We start from the raw sequence: 21701 nt of genomic DNA on the forward strand, positions 1-21701 counted from the left end.
TTGCTTCTAGATTTTAAGTCATAGAAAAATTTTCCCCACTCCAAAGTGATGGAAGAATTCACCCATGTTTTCTCTTCATACTTATGTGGATTCCTATTTTAAACCTCTGATTCATTTGGAATGTATCCTATATCTTTTTTTTTATATCTATCCCATTATCCCAATGCTAATTATTATAAATTCTGTATTTCCTCACTGATTCCTTTATTATATATTCTATTTCCATATGAGATCAGGTCTATTTTTATCGAGTTCCAATGATCTGTCTACTCACGTGTCAGTATCATTCTATTTTAATTACAGTAGCTTAATAATAGACTTTAATATCTGGTAGGGCTAGTCTCTCCTCTGATTTCTTTTATTTTTCAGGGTTTTCCTAACTATTCTTGTTTGCTTCCAAATGAATTTTATAATCAACTTGTCTAGCTGAAAACAAAACAAAATCTGATGTTATTTTTATTGTTTTGTTTTATTGGGTTTATACATTAATTTAGGGATAATTGACATTTTTATGAAATTTAGCTTCCTTATCCAAAAGTATGGTATATATTTCCATTTGTTTAACATGACTTTTATAGTCTCTTTCAAGAGTGTTTTATAATTTTCCTCATACAAGTTTTAGGCATTTCTTGTTAAGTTTATGTATTTTCTCTCTTTTTTTTCTATTGTAAATGGGGTATTCTCTTCCACAATATATTCTAAGTGATTTCTGATTGTATATTTAAAAATAGCCTTTATGTAACTTGATAATTTAATAAATTATCTTATTTTTTGCAGTAGTCTTTTCATACATGCTTTGGGTTTTACTGATATATAATCATATCATCCTCAAAGAGTTTTATTTCTTCCTTTCCAGTCCTTATACCCATAATTGCTTTCTCTTGTCTAATTGCATTGGCTAATATCTCCAACTCAACATTAAAGAGTAAAAAATTTAACAGTTTTAAAATAGATTAAAGCCAATGTTCAATCAAACTAGTAATTAGGAAAATATTCTTTATAATAACAAAATGTCAAATTGGAAAAAGTAAAAAGTGTTGACCATGATGTGATGGTATGTATGATAATCAATAGTATATAATCTTCTTACTTATAGAAGTATGCATGGCAAAGATAAACACCAAATTTCAGATACCACATTTCCTCTGGGGGAGGATAAAAGGGGGTGGATTCAGGGGAAACTTCAACTGTATTGTCTAATTTTCTAAAATTATCTATCTCTCTATTACAAATATGGCAATATGGTAAGGTTGGTTAAAAACTGCAAAGTAAGAAAATTAATGTGTGTTAAATTATTCTCTAACTTTTCTTTAAATTCAAAACAGTTTATAACAAAAAGTAATTAGAAGCTTGGTCAGAACTCTTAGGAAATTAGCTAAAGTACTCTGAGAAACTGGCCCCCTCACTAAAGCATAAGAAGTGAGAAAACAAATACTCTTTCACTGACATAACCAGTAACTCAGACAGACCTCTAAACAATTAGCTTTGAATGCAGATGCACGAATTTGGTAATGACTTTGCCCTGCCGAGGACATTAGCTAGTGTTCACACGAGGTCAACACGAGTATATATCAGATATGAGACTTGAGGCTGAGCACCTGGGCAGTCCCAGTCAGCAGAAATAAGAGGAAAAGACAGCACAAAACACTGACATGATCAACAACATGCCATTTCCTTTCTAGATTTTTTCTAAGCTAGATATTATGAAAGCTTGAGAAATGTCTTAGATATTAAAGGTTAAACATTTAGCACATTGGAACCAAAAGTACAAGCCAAAACCAGCTGTTGCCAGGAGATTAACTGCAAGAAAACAGAATCAGACCTTAAGTCCTAGAATTAAGCCCAATACTAAGGTGAATATCACTTTTATGTAGAAGACTCAATCAGTAACTCCTAGTTACAAAGCGTTCACGACACTATCCAAAATGGAATTAGAAAGGAAATAGACTAGAATCCAGCCCTCGAGCACCTTACTTCAAAATAACATATGTATCATTTATGCATCAGGTTTATGAGATTCTTCGGGTAAAAAAGAAAAACGCCAAGTTGTTGAGACACATGCAGAGCAAGCAAGAGCTCTTTATAGTAACAAATTACAGCAGGCCTCTCCTGCTTATGTCCCTTATGTCTGAAGAGACATCGTTAGCAGTTCAAGGCCCCTGGGGTGGTCACCTCTGATGCAGCATCATTAACCCCTGTCCTCTGCTCCAGAAATCTCATTTCTCTAGGAGGCTGTCCAGATAGCCACTTCTTCCTTAGACCAAGATGGCAATTATTCCTATGGGGCTTGGAGAGCAAATGTTAATGTGTTACTTACCTGTAAGACAGTCTGCTATATGACCTGCATCACATGCACTCATCAGTTAAAAAGATGCATTTCAGCTACTGCTTTTTGGCCACAAGAATGCCAACCTCCTCTCAGTATTCAAAAGTAAAGGTTAGCAAACTTTTCTGCTAAGGGTCAGATAGTAAATATTTTAGGCTGGTGGGACGTCACTCACAACCACTCAACTCTGCTGTTGTATGGCAAAAGCAGTCATAGACTAACTGTATACAAACGGGCATGGCTGTGTTTCAATAAAATTTGATTTACAAACGCAAGGGAGTGGGGTGTCCTGGATTTGTCCTGCTGGCTATCATTTGCCTACCCCTGATCTAAAGCAGTCAACACACTTTGAAAGAAAACTGTCCTACATGATTACGTAAGTTCTTTTCACTTTTTATAGCCTGACTCAATTCTCATCTTCATCAGCAAATACACATCAGTTACTTAATACATAAGGGCTGCTTCCCACAATGAAACTTTTCTATCCACTTTTCTGGGCTGCACTGCTCTATTTCCTCTGAATAAAAACAGATTTGTAGCCTTTCAGAGATTAAGGACTCGTTTTAGAAACTGAAGAAAGCTTTGAATACATGCCAAGAAAAATGCACATGCACATACACATAATTTTTTATCCAATTGTGTGGATACCCTGAAAATTCACAGATACCCTGAAATTTGCTGGAGGTGAGGGCAGCATGTCCAAGGGCTCCAGGTTTTAGTCTTCTCTCTTGAGTCAGCTATCTACTGCTGCATAACAACTACCCCAAAACCTGGCAGCTTAAAACAGCGAACGTCTCACAGTTCCTGTGGGACAGGACTCTGGAAACAACTTAGCTGAGTGGTTCTGGTTCAGGGTCTCTCAGAATTCACATTCTGTCACATCCACTTTGTTCTCATCACTAGAAGTGATTCACTAAGTCCAAGCCCACACCCAGGGGACAGCGGAATCAAGCTCTGCCTCTTAAAGGGAGGGATAAAGAATTTGTGGACTTATTTTAAAGCCATCACACACTTCCAATTAATCCAATGCTAGCAAGGTGGGATTATATTGAATCTGCTTGGAATACCTGACACCGATTCATTAATACACTGAGTTAGGCAGGAATCAGGTAGTTTTTCATAATAATCCTGTGAATTTGGTAGCAAACCATTTTCAGAAGTATCTAAATAGAATCTTTAGTTATTTAACTTTCACAAATGAACTTAACTATAAAATGAGGAATGGATGATGACTTCTGAACTACGCTCCTGTAGCCTACAAGAAATCTTCCTCCCCAGAAAATTCTGGCTTAGGAAGATCTTATATAAGAAGTTAAAAAGCATACATTTTGTTGATAAGAAAGATTTATCATTCAGAAAGTTTAAAAAAAAAAAAGAACCAAAGATTAGCAATCCTTACCCAATTAAGATTTTACCTTCCAAAGTGGCAGGGAAAAAAGCATCTTCCCCTGAGCATTTCCTGAATTCCCAACTTTTGGAATTTCCCTTTTTACCAAGGCTCTGATTATCTCTACACCCGCCCAGCACACAGCCTTGGGAGGTGGAGCTGCCAGGCATGATCAATACGGTCGCAGAGAATCAGATGTACAAGTCACATTAGCATTGATTAGAGTCACCCACAAAAGTCCCAAGTACATCAATAAAAAATTAAGATCTTCATGTAAAAAACAGTTGTAAGTCAAAAAACTTTTTTATGAAATTTTCCTTTGTTTCAATAGATTTCAGTGCAAACATGCAGAGAGTTTATATAAATATTCCAAGATGTCAACTAAGCCCTCCAACATTTATAGGTCACGTCTGCAAGGTAAAGACGTAGGACCTGTAGTCAGTCTGTCTCTGTAAAAACATTTGTATTCTTTAGAGAAGGGAGGATAAAGTAGGAGAAATGAAATTTTCCAGTGGAAGTGTGAGCTGGAAGCAGGCTGAAAGCTCTGGGATGGTTAGTTACCTCTCACCTTTTCTCCTCCTGTGTGGGACATGGCGCCACAGTGAGTGACACCTGGCTGTGTCTACTTGCATATCGGATCCAGTAGTTGTAACTCCCCACAAGCCAGCTTACTTCTAGTTACAACCCTGGGAACCCCGCACGCTGGACAGAGTCCAACATGAGAGGCTGGTGTGCACAGTGACCCGCTGGACATATTTTGGGTTATAAACCATTCCAGAAATTACTTTCATTCGAGTCCTTTACTAAGAACTAACTTTGCCTTTTGGGTATTTTTCATGCAGTCACTGGATAAGTGGTGATGCTCTTAAAAATACATAATACTAGATATAGATTAGTCTCATTCATAGACTGTGTGTTCTACCAAAGCAAGAGTTTTGTAGTTTTTATTCACTGATGTGTACCTATCACCTGACACACTGTCTATTAGTTGAATGCATGAGCAAACAAATAAATAATAAACAAACTTTCCAACTTATCTATGTGTACAGTAGTGCAGGGCTCTCGTGAGTGTGTGTTAGCCAAATACAATTCATTATTTAAGTGGTTTAAAACAGATTAACCTTAAAATTGTAAATAAATATAAATTCTCTTATGAATTCCCTTCCTTTGCTGAACAGGCACTGTTGGAAATGATCCACATGTGACTGCCCTCCTTCAATCTACTCCCCTTGCAGGACGTAACCAAGCTACGCTTGGTGTACACTGACACCTACCGGCTGACACAGAAAATGGCTTCCATGTGCATACATACATTCTCCAATCTCTTTCTTCCTTAAACTCTTATTTCCCAAATTTAGTTCAATTAATATTAGGAAATCTGTATTTCTGTATCCACTCTGTCCATTGATAGATAGGATCTTCTCACGCAATTTCTCAAAAGTATGCTCTTTGGACTTAGTGTTCCCATAAAAAGGAGTTTCATGATCACGTGAGATTCTAAGTATTATATATGACTCTAAGCAATGCACATTGAAGTCTAGAATATTAAGGTGCTGAGCAGTACAGCAGTAAAAATACCAATATAAAATTTCACTGAGTCCACTGACTTACAAATTTGTTTGACAATTACAGGCAACAATTACTGCATGGTAATTATTTAATAATAGCATTTTTTCCTTCCACAGAAAACCTATTAATATCTTTTGAAATATATTTTGGGAAATACATTCTGCAATTTCCTACTGTTGCTCAGGCCGTCTCTTCTTTAACCTCTCACCCCCATTATCTTCCCATCCCTTAATTCTCAGATCAAATGCTACCTTCTCCATGAAATTTTCCTTAACAGAATTAATCAGAAAGCCCCTTATTTATGTCTATCATAGGACGTTGCATATGTATCTTGTAGAGTTTTTATATAATTTGTCAGTTTCTAAGATTAAACTTTGAGACTCTGGAAGTAAAAATTCTTATTTACATTTTTATCTTCTATATCTCTAAGCAGAAATGTTTACCCATAGGAAGCCTAAGTGAATGTTGAACTGAATCTGAGGCTCAGTATTGCATTCATTAAATAGTTGGAGAGAAAACTAAGCCTTCAGTTTACAAGATAAACTAAACACAATACAGAGCTTGAGATTACACTCTTTAAAATGCTCAGGGGCCAGCCCCATGGCATAGTTGTCAAGTCCAGCACGCTCTGCTTTGGCAGCCCAGGTTCACAGGTAAGGATCCCAGGTGCAGACCTACACCACTAGTCAGCCATGCTGTGGCAGTGACCCACATACAAAGTAGAGGAAGATTGACACAGATGTTAGCTTATGGCTAATCTCCCTCAAGTAAAAAAAATGAGGAGGAAGATTGGCAGCAGATGTTAGCTCAGGGCAAATCTCCCTCAGCAAAAAAAAAAAAAAAAAAGTTTATAAGTGTCCCAAAATCACGGAATTGCAGAATGTTAAGTATATCTATCCCAAAAGATGAAGAAATTAAGGCTCAGAGAGGAGGCTGTAACTTGGCCTGGCAATGTAGGTGGTCAAGGGAAAACCTGGACTAGATCCCATGTCTGACTCCAGTCTTATACTTTACCATTATAAAATGTCAAATGTCCTCCTACAACTTCTAAGTGCCCCAAATGTTTCAGGCCATCTCAATTGCAAACGCCCTAACAATCACTCCCCACTCTAGATGTGGGAATCGTTTTTGTCTCTGTCTTATTTCAGAGTGCTGACGTCCACTCCAGGTAAGATTATTAAATTTAAGAAATACATTTCTACAATTGCGTCGAAGCCCACACCCATCTTTTTCAATTAGAAGATAGTGTGTTCCCTGTAATCTTGTTTTAGGTTCCCTCTACTCTTCCAGGATACATTTGCTGAGTTATTTGTAAAGTGACCTAATAATTTAAATATATCTATAAGCATCTTAAGAACTGTTTACGTAAGAATTTTGCTAAGAACAAGGTATTTCTAGACAATCTCTTACCCTCCAGTTCTGTTTCTGTTGCAGTTGTTTTTAAACACAAACCAAATGGTTTCATCAAAGAGGTAAAAAGCGGCTGGTGAGCTGAGGAGGATCTGGAGGCTGCGCAATGATTAAGTTAGCTCCCCTGCTGGGAAAGGAGTGGAATGAGTACACAAATGGTGGAGGGAGCAGCCACTGGAATCAGGTCCAAAGAAGCCTAGGAAAGCAAATCAAGTAGGAGACCTACATGAGAGCTCAATATGGAGAATATTAAAGAAATTAAGTATTTGCAAAGAAGCCCAGTGGCCGAGTGGTTAAGTTCTCTTCGCTCTGCTTCGGCGGCCCAGGGGTTTTGCCGGTTTGGATCCCAGGCGCGGACATGGCACCACTCATCAGGCCATGCTGAGGCTGCATCTCAGATAGCACAACCAGAGGCACTCACAACTAGAATATACAACTATGTACTGGGGGACTTTGGGGAGAAGAAGAAAACAAAAAGAAAATTGGCAACAGTTGTTAGCTCAGGTGCCAATCTTTAAAAAAAAAAGCTTAGCACAGGCCTGATGCATAACACAAGCTCCATCAGTGATAGTCGATATTATTAGATCATTAAAACCACAATATTTATCCTTAAATACTTTAAAGAGGAGGGGGTTTATATCAAGCTCACAAAAAAGAAGAGTAGTAATGCACAGAAAACACAAAACTACCACCCCAAGGAAAATAAAAGTGGAATTGCAGTCTACAGAGTCTATATAAACCTTATTTGAACCCAGAAACACTTCTATTCAGAAAACTCAACTGTGCCTGAATAACTTTTCAGAGTTAACTTGAACAACCTGGCACATAAAATGTCAGCTATGCCTCCCAATCTCCCCCTTTTGGCCTTATTGATTCAGAAACAAACTCTGTGATAAAATTAGCAAGGTTAAGTCACTTCACCAGTAAAGGTACCATTATTTTATGTTGCTAAGAGAAGAAAAATGATGGAAAAAACAGATGCTAAGGAAATAAGAGTTTTAAAAAACTCCAAAAGTCTACAGGGCCTAGAATAAGTTTCTACGTATTTTTTAATATACTTCTTCAAGATGTAAGGAATAGTTTACTAATCATGGAGAATAGAAGGAATTTTTTCCTAGGTCTATTAATGAGGACCTTACCCCTGCAAGGATACTTATAAACAAAGACATCAATTTCCATATCAATCCCTTTCTTACAGAAATATTACAAAAATAATATGGATAGCAGTTGCAATGAAAAGTTTAGAGTCCTATAGATAATCATATACTCTTATCAGAGACAATAAACTATATATAATCCACACAAATGGATGATTATTTGAGAAGTTGCAAAATTCCACTCTGATTGGACATGACGGAGCATACGACAGGCATAGGAGAAGGCAGGGCTAGGGTGGTTAAACTGGAGCCAGGCTGTAGAGGACTTAGTACACTAATCCTAGGAGATAAAGATTTGGCGTCTGTAAAAGGAAGCAGGGGAGTGATATGACTGGGATGGCCAAGCCGGATGCAGCACGTATATTGGATTAGAGACTTTAGACAGGTTGAAGAGACACTTATAAACTCCACATGAAGAGTGCTGAACATCTGAACTAGGTTGACAGCAATTACGAAGAGAAAACAAATTTCTATTTGTTAAATAGAAATGAAGGAGATTTTGAAGGTAGACTGGACATGACTTCCTAACCGGCTGGATGTGGAGGGAGAAGGAAACAATTGAAGGGCGACTTTAGGACAAGCTTGGCTGACTAGGAGAATCGTGATGCCATTAAGAGAGATGCAAATAAGAAGAAACATGTTTGCCAGGAATATTAATAAGTTTCTTCTACCTTGGACATATTGAATTTGAGAAGTCATTGGGATATGTGGCAGAGGCATCCTAGACAAGATGGAGATGAAAGCAAAGAACTTAAGTGAAAGGTGAGACTGGAAATGTAGACTTGAAAGCTTTCACTCAACAGAAAATAGAGTTTCTACTATGAGAGCAAATGAGCTTAGCAAAGGGGAAAAAGAAGTCAGGAAGAACCCTCTCTTAGCAGGAAAGAGGGAAGAGTAGACACGGCAAGGGAGGAAGGGAAGAAGAGGTCAAAAGAAAGAGGAAAGGTAAGAGGTCAAAGACGCCAAAAGAAACAGGAGAATGCCAAGGCTAACACTTCGAAGAAGAAATGGTGAAAAACAGTGAATGCTAAGGACTGAGAAAAAGCAAATGGTTTTGCTTACCAGGTGACCACTCGAGATCTTTGGATCGGCAGTTTCAGTAAATGATTGGAGTAAAAGCATAAACAGACATGCTAGAAAGATCTCCATAAACAAGACACAAAAGCAAAAGCCTTCCAATTCCAATTTTAATTTTCATAGGCTGAAGATGTCACAAGACATCATAAACAAAGTGTTAAAAGTAAGTTACAGGGGCTGGCCCAGTGGCGCAGCGGTTAAGTTCGCACATTCCACTTCAGCAGCCAGGGTTTGCCGGTTCGGATCCTGGGTGTGGTCCTACACACTGCTTGTCAAGCCATTCTGTGCCAGGCATCCCACATATAAAGTAGAGGAAGATGGGCACGGTTGTTAGCTCAGGGTCGGTCTTCCTCAGCAAAAAAAGAGGAGGATTGGCGGTGGATGTTACCTGAGGGCTAACCTTCCTCAAAAAATAAATAAATAAAAGTAAGTTACAGGGTGGAAAAAATATTTCCAATAGATAAAGGACTAATATCCACAATCTATAAGAACTTTTTATACCAAAGACACACATACACATACACACACAGAGGCACCAAAGTAGGCAAAGGACTAGGAACAGGCTATTCACAGAGGGGGAAGGTCAAATGGCTAGCAATTTGAAGTTGCTTAACCATACTGGTAATCAGGAAAAGACTCATTTAGAAAAGATGCAATTCTATCAGATTGGCCAGAATTAGTAAACCTGATAATATCAAGCATTGGAATAGGTATGAAGAGAAGGGTAAAAGTATCAACTAGAATGGCCCCTAGGAGACCAAGAGGACAATATCTACAAATTTAAATAAGGACTTAAATAAAATTTAAGAAAGCACCACTCCTATTCTCCAATAAAAAGAACCAGGGCTCTTTTTATGGCTGATTCCAGGGCTGAGGCAGGGAAAATATAAGATGAGTCCAGAGCATTTTATAGTATCGGGAAGTAAGAAGGTGATCAAAAATTAAAACTGTGGGGGTCACGTCAAACGGACACAGGAGCCAGCCTCAGAGAGGTCCCAATGGCCAAAACTGGATTAATCTGAGCAAGAAAATAAATAAATAACAAACAAATAAATATCATAGAATTTATAACCTGAGGATTACAACCCAAGGTATAAAATAAATATATATGAGTCTATGAGTCCATCCGATAAAAATAATAGAATAAAAAAATAGGGGTCGGCCCTGTGGCCAAGCGGTTAAGTTCGCGCCCTACGCTTTGGCAGCCCAGGGTTTTGCTGGTTCAAGTCCTGGGCGTGGACATGGCACCGCTCATTAGGCCACGTTGAGGCGGCATCCCACATACCACAACTAGAAGGACCTACAACTAAAATATACAACTATGTACTTGGGGGATTTGGGGTGAAAAAGCAGAAAAAAAAAGAAGAAAAAAGAATTAAAAAAATAGAAGAAACAAATCTTCCTTATGAAAAATTCCAATTAACATATGTAGATACTACTCTCCTTCCAGGAGGTGGAGCTTACCTTCCTCCTTCCCCTTTGAGTGTACGCTGGACTTACTGACTTTTTCCCAAAGAATAGAATTTGGAAAGGGAAAAACAGTCACTTCACAATGAAGAAACCTGGCCAGCACAACCTCAGCCAAGTGATCGAGGTGAATACTGCCATCGATGGCTGTGGATACCATGTACCCCCTGATATGATGTGATGGTATTCTTTCCAAAACCCATAACCTCAGTCTAATCAAGAGAAAAACATCAGAAAAACCAAAATTAAGGGGCACTACAAAATGCCTAACCAGTACTCCTCAAAGCTGTCAAGGTCATGAAAAATAGGGAAAGTCTGCAAAACTGTTACAGACCAGAAGAGACAAAGGAGACATGACGAATTAACGCAACGTCACATCATGCACTGGACCCTGGAATAGAAGAAGGACGTTAGCGGAAGACCTGGCACAATCCAAATAAAGCCTGGAATTGAGAGGTAAGGAGGAAATGAGGTAAGAAACCAATGCTGGTTTCTCAGCTTTGACAGAGGTGCCATGGTAATGCAAGGTAACACTAGGGGAGACTGAAACTGGGTGAAAGGTATGTACACAAGAACCATCTGCACCATCTCTGCAACTTTTCTGTAAATCTAAAACCAATCCCAAACAAAAACTTTATTTTAAAAAAATGTAAAATAAATATGCCCCAGGAGCAGCAACTCCACTTCTTTCCACGAACTTTAAAGAGCTCTTTGCAGAGGTGCACAAGAAGGCACGGACATGGTCTTCACTGCAGAAGTGCTGGTATCAGAGAAAAATTTAAAGTAATTTTAATAGGATGACTGAAGAAACCATGAAATACCTACATTACGGAATATCAGACAGCAGTTAAAAAAATGAGATCCATCTATATGGATTGAGAAGACATAATGTTGAGTGAAAAAATAAACTGTAGAAGGAACTGTAACATATGACAAGAAAAAGGAAAAGAGAATACACAAAATATTTCTCTATAAACTTCTGGGGCATTTATTAACATAAGCCTATGTTTAGATGTAGTCTGGCAAGACACACAGCAACCTGGTGACAGTAGTGACTTACAGAGGGGACTGGAGTTGGAGATGGTAGCCAAGGGGATTTGAGCTTTACCCTATGTGAGGTAGAAATTATTCTACAAGGAGAATGCCTTCATCATTTGCCTGGGGAATTAGGAATGACGAATTTTTTTCAGGTGGGGAGACAATTTTCCTCTAACATAGGAGAGAAGATGGCTCGGGGAAGGTTCTGGCAGTTGATGATATGGCGCAGTGATGCAGAGGGCGTCCCATGGAGACCAGCAGCATTGCTGGAGGCCCATGGCCTGAAGCCCTGCCTAGGTCCCTGAGGCAAGCACTCATGCTCATGGTGATGGTACAGTAGCAGTCAGCCTTAACAATGGGAGGCCAATAATGTAATATTCAATTTATCTTCATTTTCATCAGAGGTGTAAGCACCTGGAGGGCTCTGGCAGCCATTTGGATAAAAAATCCCAAGTGACACTGAAAGAAACTGACTTCCTTCCTCTACTCCAGCTGACCTTAAAATCCAGCGTTCACTTTTCACCCCCATTGTCTAGAATAAAAGCAGAAGCAACCAGGACCACTGCAGTTGCTGTACATGACAAATGTCAAACTAAAATTCTGGCAGACACGAAAGATTATGCACTTTTTCCTTTATACTGTTGATCCCACATTAGGCCAATAAATTTCCTTACACAATGAGATTACAAAAATCACATGGAAAATCTTGAAGAAAATTTAACTCAGGGCATATATTTAACTAAGTGCTAAAGCTCCATTTAAAGTACTATGGTTTCCCTTAACATATTTTAAAGAGATCATTTCCCATCAATAATCTAGTATTTCTAAAAATATTTTGAGAAGCTTTAGATTTACAATTAACAGTTAAACTTCTTAACACAGCTAAGTTTCAGTAAATGATTGGAAGCTATGGTCCCTTTCCAACCCTCCGTCTCCATTAAAATAGGCCAGTTAGAGTCTGTAGTCCATCATCTTAGTAACACAATACTCTTTGAATAAAGACAACAAAACTTTAACCCTGATGAACCCAACTATTTGCTTTCTCTGAGCGTACATTCAAGTAGATGATAAGCTGGAGAAAGTCACCCTATAAGAAAGATTAATATCACCATAAATTCATGATCACAAACCTCAAACAGGCAATGAACAATGCCTACTAATTGCTAATCCCACACATCTCAGCCACCTGCTCTCCAAAGGCCCGTTTTTAATCTCCATTCTCCTCAAATCTCCAACTCACCTCTTTCCCTCTTATGCCTCTTCCCCATCACTCCTATTCTACAAATGAAATAGAATCCATCAGAGGACGAGTCTCTCATCTTTCCAAAACCTAACACGCAAAACAGGCCCATCTGATCTTCTGTCATGTTACAGAGGGAGCATCCCTGCTCCTAAGGCGAGTTGCTACATCTGAGCTTGAGATACCAGTCCCTCCCTATCTTGTCAGGATCTCACCTTACCAGCCATCACTTCTTTCTCACGTGTCATCAACCTCTTCTGCTCAACAGGGTCCCCATGTTGGCTTTTAAACGGGCTCAAGGGGGCCTAACCCCACCTGCCTACCTTCAGTCAGCTCCCCATCTGCTTCCTGTCTCTCCTTCCCTTCTAGGCCAAACTTCTTGAACAGTTGTCCACACTTGTTTCCTTTGTTACATCACCTCTCACTCATTGTTCACTCACTACAATCCAGCTCCTAGCCCAGTCACCCAACAATCCCTGCTGAGGTCACTAATGACCTTTGTAATCTAAATCCAATGCACATTTTACATTCAACAACTTACCTGACCTCTCAACAGCATCTGACCACTTCTTCCTTCTCAAGGTACTTCCCTCCCTTAGCTCCTATGAAACAATACTCTGTTGCTTTCCTCCTTCCTCTCCAGTCACTCCTCCACCTCCTTCCCAGGCTCATCCTCATTTATCTGGCCAATACACAGGGTAGTTCATCACCACTCGGTCCTTCCATCCTCTCTTCCTAAACAATCTCACCCATGCCCTTGGCTTCAATTATGACCAACACGCAGACAACTGAAGTTTACAAGTCCAGCCCAAAGCTTTCATCTGAACTCCAGGTCTATGTATTAACTTTCTATTTGCTGTATTGCTTGAATGACTCAAATGTACCTCCAACTCAACATGTATAAAACTGAACCTCATGATATTGTCCCAAAACTTGATTTTCTTCCAATGTTATCTACCCCAGTAAACAGTGATTCATTCCCCAAATCCAATCAGTCCCCAAACACTGCAATATTACTTACTAAGTATCTCTCGAATCTCTCTCAACCACCATCACCCACTGTAATCATTTCTCTTGGGCTCTGCAATGGCTTGCTATCTGATCTACCACATCCAACTGTTCTCTAGATGGCTAACAGAATAATCTTTCTGAGCCACACATTAAACCATCTCACCCTTCTCTCTGCATAAAACATTCAGTACACTCTTATTTTTCTTAGGATAAACACAGAAACAAAATTTTAAAATGCCCTTTAGGATCCTGAGTTGACGTAGGCAGGCCCCTCACTCCCCTCTCCCTGTTTCTCTCTCCAGTATAGCCACCCTGGCCCTCCTCCCATCCCTTGTACTCACTGCACTCTCTCTCATCCCAGATCCTTTTGTGTTGCTTTCTCCCTTGTCTAGAGACTCTTCATACAGTAACTCATTCTCATCCTTCAGACAGCAGCATCAATTCTTCCTGGAATCATTCCTGACCTGATTGGTCTCCCTATGATTTGCTCTCATAGCACCATAGCTCTCTTTCTCATAGCACTGATCAAGTTGCAATTTTGCATTCATTTGTCTTTCCCACTGGACTCTAATAAGGTCTGTGATGCGAGGCACCTGATCTCTTTTAGCTCAATTTTGTATTCCCCGTACCTAGCACAGTAGTATGCATTTAATAAGTAGTTGTTGAATGAATGAATGAGTTTCTTCAAAACTGAAGGTTGAAAACTTTTCTGTTTAATTTCCAAATTCAACAGATTCTTGAAATCCAATCTCTCCTGTCTAGTACCACTGAAAATGGCTTTTTCCCCTTACATCTAAAATACCTAAAACAGTAGGTTTTACAGGTTTGTAGGAGGAATCCCTGGCTCTAGCTTCTCTCCAATTCACCTATCTCTGTAAAGCTGACAGGATGCTGGGATAACATCTTCTTACGGGCAATCAAGATGGTACTAGGAAGGAAGACCAAGTGAAAAAAGAGACAGTACAAGAAGGAAGCTGGCAACCACTCCATCTGAGGATGCTTAGTTTGGAGGAGAGAAAATCTAGGAACATCAGATTATCTGAATATCTGAAGAGCTGTCACGTTCAAGAATGAGCAGATTAAATTTTTCATAGCTCTGGATGCAAGTTTCTGGGAGGCAGATTTCACCTCAATAAAAGGAGGACCATTCCAACACTTAGAACTCTCTCAGCGTGGTCGATTTTGTAAGCAGTAACTTTGCCATGACCCAGTGGATTCAAGCACAGTTTGGTGAAATGCGTAGCTCAGAGAACAGCGGTTCTCAAACATTTTTGTATCAGCTGTGAGATCCTTTCTTGAAACAAAAGCTTCTGAGGACAACCTAATATGCTAAACAGGTAAATGAGAGCATCTCTGTGGGTAGAAAACTGCCCCTTCCCACCCCAAACTCTCCCAGCCACACGCCACTCCAGCAGCAGCCGCCTCGCGGGGCTCCACAGGATCCACTCCATGAAGACAGGCCTCTCCAGCGGCAGCCATCTCCCGGGGCTCCCCAGGATCCACTCCATGAAAACACGCACGCCTTCCCTGCGCAGTCCTTTTCAGCTTTTGCTGGGGGGGGAGGGGGTGGAATGGAGGAGAGTATTTCCTATACCTTTCTTCCATTTTCTTCAATTCAGCTAATGAATAATGTTTCCCATGAAAATCTGTTCCTCAGCATAGACACAGATTTTGGTCTTTTGAAAGAATTTTTTTTTGTATATCTACCATGTTACCTTAACTTTACTATAAATTCCTTTATGACAGAACTATTTGCTGTCCTGCTTTGCAATCACATATAATATCAAGCATAGTAGAAGGTAACACAAAGAGGAAAGAGAAACCCAAACCCTTCTGACATGAAAGGTTAATACAATTACTTGAGGTCTGACTCATAAAAATACCTAACACATGATTAAAAAACACAGAAGATGTGAAAAAACACTTTCATATACACATTCCACTTCCTTCCTTTATCTAATCCCAGTCCCCTCCCCCTTTTTACCCTCACAATCATGACTATACTTCTCTCACATTCTTTCATCCGAAGAAGGAAACCAGACTCCTCCCAAGAAAGTAATTCCAAGAGATGAATTACTTTTCATAGAAACCTGCTTTGACTGGACTCTCTAGGAAGTCACTTTTTTTAGTTATTATGGTCTTAATTTCTGTATCTTATTTAATGATTATAAATGAATTCATGGATAGCATAGGAATTCCACATAAAATAAGTTTGAATTTAGGCCACTGTACTTACACAGTCGACTCAAAGGAGGGATTTTTTCCAACTACTAATCAAAGAAATGTGTGCTCCACTTGCTTCACAATGAAGAACAGTCTTTAGATGGATAAGTCTTGGTGATAACACGGTACTAGCAGACGAATGTGTGAAAATTGCTTTCCAAAGAAGAAGTGATAGTTTCTCAGAGATATCTGATTACTTTCCTGTATTTTGAGATTACCTTCCTTTCAATGGATTCCTGTTCTAAGAAGCTAAGGCAATGGACTTCTAAAAAAAGAAAAAATCACATTTGTATTCTTAAACTCTGATCTGTAAGATCAGATATGAACACAGTATAAATCAGAAGTTTCTGCTACCAATGTTACATATTAAGATGCATAAATATTCACTGAATATAGTAGAGTGAGCAGTATATTTTGGGGAGTAATCAAAATGCTGACATTCTAAACTGCTAGGGGAATTGCTCTCGAGGAAGAATATACATTTATAGTGACATTTTCGGATCTCCTAAAACTTTATGGTTAAGGAACTACACAACATAATGAAAAAGCACTGAAATTGGAATCATGCCAACCTGGCTCTAATTCTGGCTCTATCACCAACTAACAAACTGACTAACTGGACTTATTTCTCTTATGCCTCTCAGTTTCTTCACTTATAAAATATAAGACACGGACATTCACATGTGAAGTACATTCACCGTACTTTGTGAAGTCAATGTCCCCTACTGGAGTGCACTGACAGTGTCACCCTGTGACTCCTACATGGGGAAGCAGAAGACGCTTACTTGAGAGGGTTTAATAAAGTGCTCTTCGGGGGTTAGTGACCAATCATTCACATGCTCATTTACTCTTCACTCATTCATTCATTGTAGCAACATATTCACACGCTATCCAAATAAGTGAATGCGAAGTGTTTAGCAGGTTACGCAATTACAATAATAGGTCTTAGATTTATGCTGGATCTAAAATTAGCATAAATGAACATTTGCTTTGCTTTGTGTTTTTATCAATCAAAACAACAAATTCCTCTGAATCGCCTCAAAAGCAGCTAATTTTATTTCCAAAGTATTTCAGGCTTTGGGAGTCTCTGCCACATCAGGTGCAGAGCATCAAAATTAAGCAGAGTTTGGTAATGATTTCTTGAATACGACACCAAAAACACAGGCCAAACAAGTAAAAATACACAAATGGAACTACATCAAACTTAAAAGCTTTTGTTGTAAATCAACAATTGATCAACAGAGTGAAAAGGCAAACTTTGGAATGAGAAAAAATATTTGCAGTTCATATGTCTGATAAGGGGTTAATTTCAGAACATATAAAGAACTACTACAGTTCAACAACAAAAAATCAAACAACTAAATTTAAAAATAGGCAAAGGACTTAGACATTTCTCCAAAGAAGATGTACAAATGGTCAGTAAGTATAAAGTAGTCAGTGTTATGAACTGAACTGTTTCTTCCCAAAATTCCTATGCTGAACGAGAACAGAGTTAGGGCTCTAACTCCTAGAGTGATTGTATTTGGACACAGGGCTTTTAAGGAAGTACTTAAGTTAAAGGAGGTCATAAGAATGGGGCCCTAATCTGATAGGATGGCTGTCCTTATCAGAGGAGGAAGAGACACGAGATCTCTCTCTGCACACGCAAAGAGAAGAGGTCATGGGAGGACAGACCGAGAGGGCAGCCATGTACAAGCCAGGAAGACAGGTCTTACCACAAATCAATCCTGAAGACCCCTTGATCTTGGACTTCCAGCCTCCAGAACTGTGAGAAAACAAATTTCTGCTGTTTAAGCCACCCAGTCTGTGGCATTTTGTTACGGCAGCCTGAGCAGAAGACTACAAATTCAGAAAATAGCGTGGTGGTCACCAGAGGCTGGGAGAACGGGAAAGGGAAGTTATTGTTTAATGGCTACAGAGTTTCAGATTTGCAAGATGAAAAAGTTCTGGAGATCTCTTTCACAACAAGGTGAATGTACTTAACATTACTGAACTGTACATTTAAAAAGGGTTACACTGGTCAACTTTATATTATGCGGGTTTTACCACAATAAGAAAAATTAAGCAGAATTTCAATTTTCCTGCTGAAAAGAAGGAGAAAAAAAGATTAAAAAATACTACTTCACAAGTAAAAGCAAGTACCAATTCTATTTTATGCATATGAAATGTAAAGGGGTGTGCTTTAGACATGTTTTTATTTCATTAGAAAAAGCAATAATGACGACTACCAAGACGACAAAAACATTTCTATCTTAGAAGCAATATTTACCAATTCATAACCAACAGAGAGAAAGCTAGTTTATAAAGTCTAATCACTAAATTCTACTAAAACCAAGGGTGAATATAACATATCATTAACATTTCCTCCCTTGATATATTTTGCAAGAAAATACTGCTGTAAATAGTACGACATGGAACAGTTCTTCTCAATCCAAATTCTCCAGATTCCTAAAGTGGATATTTTAACTTTTGAAAAGGTGGGAAAACCACTACCAATACTAGGACTCGTGTAACCCACACAATGGAGAGAATTCAATTTAGCTTAAAAGAAACCCCACTTATTCACACTTAATGATTACATTCCTCTAAGTTCTTTTCTCTTAAAAATATGAGAACAAAGAACTTTATACCTATGAAATTCTTTATTATTTTGTGTGTGTGTGTGTGTGTGTGTGTGTGTGGAGAGAGAGAGACTGGCCCCGAGCTAACATCTGTGCTAACCTTCCTCTATTTTACGTGGGATGCCGCCACAGCATGGCTTCATGAGCAGTGGCTAGGTCCGTGCCGGGATCTGAACTTGAGAACCCTGGGCCACCAAAGTGGAGTGTGCAAACTTCACCACCACGCCACCAGGCTAGCCCTTCTTCATCACTTTTTAATAAAAATAAATTTATTCTTCATGTTTCCCGAATAGAAAAAAAAGAGAAGTGTAACAATAAACATTTATATTATATTTTACCACTTATTCTGTTTCTAACAAAGTTAACATGGGATTATAGAGATTTTGGCTCATGCCACAGTAAAATTTCTCTTATTTGCTGACTTACATACAATTTCAAGAAAATTATGGGCTATGCCAAGGGAAAAGGTAGACACAGCTTGATTTCAGGAGATAATCCAGAACAGGTTTCTCAACTTTGGCCTTACTGGCATTTGGGCCAGACAATTCTTTGTTGTAGGGGCTCTCCAATGCATGTAGGATGTTTAAGAACATCCCTGGCTCCACCTACTAGAGGTCAGTAGCACCGCCCAAGTTGTGAAAACCAAAAATGTCTCCCAACATTGCCTAGAGAACATGAGGCCACAGGTGAATTGATGAATTAGCAGAATTAAACAGCAGAAGTTAACTTAGAGTCCAAAGCTAAAAAGCTAATATTGAGGATCTAAACTTGATACGCAAACTAAAGAGTGTGAGTTGTAGGATAACCATGAATAGAGAGAGAGCGGGTAAAACAACAATAGACTTCAAATGTTAAGAGACACGTGTGTCTATTGCTAGAAAGAAGGAACATTCTAAAAACATTTCATGCCACTTTTGTGTGTGTGCTCAAGGAAATAAAACCATAGTTACATTTGCTATTTTCCTCTTTTAGACTGCCATCTGGCAATCACACTTCAACTAGAAAAGAATTCTAGTCGATTGGACTAAAATAGTTAATGCACCATCCCTTGTGCCAAAAATATGCCAGAGTCTACAGTTTTGCTCAGTCATGCCCCAAAAGAAAGATACTAATGTCCTTAAAAGACAAAAGTAAATAACTCACTGGATACTTACTCAACTTTTGAAATTCCCTTCCTACCTTTGGGGGACAGAGAGCCAAACAGTAGCAAGAGGAAAAGCACAACAAAAGGAGTTACATACAACAGGCAAACTAAAGGAATCAAAATTACTTACTGGATGTCAACTTGTTCCCAAGACATACAGAGTTCAAAAAAAAAAAAAAAAGAGTCCACTAATAAATACAGCAGAACACAATTGACTGTAGTCATTATGTTTCCAGTGTCGCAGGGATTTGTTAAGAATGAATGAAATAAGGGGACAGGGGTACTGAATCTCTGCAACATCCTCAAGAAAAGCAGTGCTAAGATTCTTCATAACAGTGAATACAAGATTCACCACCATAACTGAGACTATCATGTCCTTTTTCTTAACACCTAAAAGTTGTCCAAAAACACCCCCCACCCAAAAAAAAGCCCGGCACATCGAGACCATTATATCCTCTGAGTTCTCCTTCACCAATCCGTAAAGGCAGGCTATGGCAACAATAACCTACAGTCACAAATACACAAACAGTAATTATCAAATACAAAGATAAGCAGAAAACCATGTGCCATTCATTTAACAAGTGTTTTGTTAAATGTAGACATAAATTGTATGTTTTGGGCACTTCTACAAGGACTCATATAGATGTAATAATGAGCAGGACAGACAAGGTCCTGGCTCACATGGAGTTTATATCCTAGTGCAGGAATTCTAGTGAAATCATCAAACATGTGGGGAAAGCAATACCATGAAAGAGAGTACCCAACTCAACTTCTGTATTCAAAAGGAGAAGAATTCAACACCCAAGGGAAAAGAGTTAGTAGAAAAAAACAGAAGACTTTAAGTATAATTATTATTCCTAGAGAGCGAGAGAATATTGCATCTGTAAGACAGGGCCAGATGATGACATACCAGAAAAATCTGAATAAACACTTACATTTAGACACATATGTATGAAATCTTAAAAAACCAAATATAAAGAGAAGATCCCAAAGGTCTTCAGAGAGACAAAATAGGTATAAGATATTTTCAGATATTCAAGAATTGACTATAGTCCAAGTTTAAAAGAACTATTAAAGAGAGTACTTCATCAAATCAAACAATGGGACAAAGAATACTGAGTGAAAAAAACTGCAAAAAGATACATACAATACTATTTGCAAGTATTTTTAAAACATACCAAACAACACCACATATTTTTATAGAAAGACATACAATAAATATATAAAAACATTTATGGTCATGATGCATGAGTGTAAGTAAGAGGGAAGCACGTGGGTAGGGCTTCGGCCTAATAGTTCTTTAGGGAGAAACACAACCACCATCATCAGAATCACAAATGATCTCAACACAGGGGAAAGTGTACGTGAGGGAGGCAGCAAGAGAAGAAATGTCAAACTTTGTTACGAGTCTTTTCTTGTTCTGATGAGAGTATGGATACTAATCAAATCTAGATATTGATAGTAAAAAACAATAAGTTTAAGTATGTATGTTAAAAATTTATGGTTAACCACTAAAAATCATTTCATAAGAGATATTTTTTACTTCCAAATCATCAGAGGAAAGAAATGACAGAAAAAGTAACCAAAGTAAAGATAGCAGACTAAGTCCAATTATATCAATAACCACAATAAATTGTGAATTATTTAAATCCTCTATTAAACTATTCAGATTGTCCCACTGGACTTTGAAAACATCCAACTACATGCAGTTTACAAGGTATATATTAACCAGACATAAATCTAAGATAAAACAACATAGGACAGCTGAAAATAAAGAAATGGAAAAAAGATGTAACAAACAATTTAAAAAAAGGAAATGAAATATAGCAATATTAACATCAGGAAAATTAGAATTAAAGAAAAATACCATCAAATGAAAGGAGAGTAAAATCTCTTATTGATAAAATATGCAATTAGTCAAGCTGTCATGTCACAAACCTTTATTTACCTAATAATATAGTTTCAAAATATATAATACAAAAACTAGTACCAAATCCGGAAGAAAATGACTTTTCCAAGATCATAGTGCAA

The 21701-nt window shown here is 38.3% G+C and overlaps 1 protein-coding gene and 1 long non-coding RNA gene across 9 annotated transcripts in view; one reads left to right on the forward strand and one right to left on the reverse strand.

Annotated features, from left to right (window-relative positions):
• The window catches only part of UBE3D (ubiquitin protein ligase E3D), a 153969-nt gene that overhangs the window by 79696 nt on the left and 52572 nt on the right, over positions 1-21701 (reverse strand). The window lies entirely within an intron of this gene.
• Positions 13199-14841, forward strand: LOC139073624 (uncharacterized). The gene is made up of 2 exons (XR_011522549.1): positions 13199-13253; positions 14563-14841. It is a non-coding gene; the product is annotated as an uncharacterized lncRNA (long non-coding RNA).

This window comes from Equus przewalskii, chromosome 9 (assembly GCF_037783145.1).
Source record: "Equus przewalskii isolate Varuska chromosome 9, EquPr2, whole genome shotgun sequence".
NCBI classification, from domain to species: Eukaryota; Metazoa; Chordata; class Mammalia; order Perissodactyla; family Equidae; genus Equus; species Equus przewalskii.